Source organism: Lipotes vexillifer, unplaced genomic scaffold (assembly GCF_000442215.2).
Source record: "Lipotes vexillifer unplaced genomic scaffold, Lipotes_vexillifer_v1.1 scaffold657, whole genome shotgun sequence".
NCBI classification, from domain to species: Eukaryota; Metazoa; Chordata; class Mammalia; order Artiodactyla; family Lipotidae; genus Lipotes; species Lipotes vexillifer.
The window spans coordinates 1070346-1071865 of NW_006774518.1; the positions used below are offsets into that span (position 1 = coordinate 1070346).

The 1520-nt window shown below is 42.0% G+C and overlaps 1 non-coding gene across 1 annotated transcript; it reads right to left on the reverse strand.

The window, feature by feature from the left end:
- Nucleotides 1–429: 429 nt before the first annotated feature.
- TRNAA-AGC (transfer RNA alanine (anticodon AGC)) lies at nucleotides 430–501 on the reverse strand. Its single transcript has one exon. It is a non-coding gene; the product is annotated as a tRNA-Ala (tRNA).
- Nucleotides 502–1520: the final 1019 nt, after the last annotated feature.

Here is a 1520-nt window from a genome sequence, read left to right on the forward strand (position 1 = left end):
TTCTCCCAGCGGGAGTCTGAAGAGCAATAGTTTGAACAGACTTCCTGTTCCTCTCCTGTGGATCTTTGCTTTAAGCCCAATGCTATTTCCACCAAAGACACATGAGGCTCAGAAGTACCTGGCTTCACTTTGGCTACTTCAGAAGTCACCACACAATACCTAAGAATAGTAAGGGTAGGGGCAGGCATCCCTTACGCTGTGTGTACCCCACGGCATAGCTGTGATTGTTCAAAATGGCTAGAGAGCAAATGGGTAATAAAAACCTGAATAAACGGTTTGAGTAACTCAGCACGAGCATCGTTGTATTCCACAGTGACAAAGAAGATTGTGGCACCAGGACAAGGCAGGAAACGGATATTCTCTCACTCAGAAAGCGTAAGACACTCCTGGTTTGCTTGCCGCGGTTCCCAATAAAGGGAAATGCCTAAGTGGAGGTGCCGGGGATTGAACCCGGGGCCTCGTGCATGCTAAGCACGCGCTCTACCACTGAGCTACACCCCCCTCATAGTCAAACTGTTTCATTCATACTAGAAATTGTTCCATGAATTAACTTACATGCGCTCTAGGGAGCGCACTCCACCCAACGTAAATATCTCTTGCAAGAAGCGCTCCGCCAAGCTATTCCGTGCCACTGTGCTTGACATAGCATCAAAGTCACGGTCTTCCGAGAAGACGCTCCTTCCACTCAGATTTGAGACCCACTATGCCTACCCATCCTTAACATCTGGTGATTCAGCCAAACATATGTTGTAGGATCACTGTCTTGAAATCTACAGTGTAAGTGAATTGTATTAAAGACTTTTTTTTCCTTCTGGTACAGATGCCAGTTGCTGCTTAGAGGTTCTTTCCTCTGATAGGCAAACCTTCCTAATATACTATCTTCTGGCGCTCTATTTTCCCCTAGTCCTGTCATCTCTCATCATCATTTCCTTCCCCTTCACTGCAGAATTTAGCCTCCGGCTCAGGCTTCTCCAGTCCAAATGCCGTCATTGTTATCAATGATTAGGGGGTTTTGCTGTTATTCTGTTTTGAACACACGCACAGACAACACATATGTAATCATGGGAGTGACATCAAAACTAACTGGTCTCCCAGGTTTCTTAATACATCTCATTTTCTTACAGGAATTTTATATCAAACCTTTGGAATCCAAATGGAACTATCATAATCCAACAACTGTGCTTTGTTAACTGAAATATTTTGGCTGTGATTTCATTTACAGTTTTAAAATAAAAATATAAAGTTTACTTGGAAAAATCTAGGAAAGTTGCAGGATAAGAAATTTCAATATACTTGCTACTCAGCATCACACTTTTAATTTCATTTTACTTTGAAGTTTTATGTGTGTGTGTGCATTGGGGAGTATTGTGAGGTTTAGTCACTGTGAAATGACCCATAAAAGAATAATCTCTTTATTGTGTGTGTGTCAGTGCTATATGTATGATGTATATGTGTGAGAATTTATGTGACATTTCGTATCTTGATTTCACTGCTTAATTAACCAGTGACGTGAGGGAAAG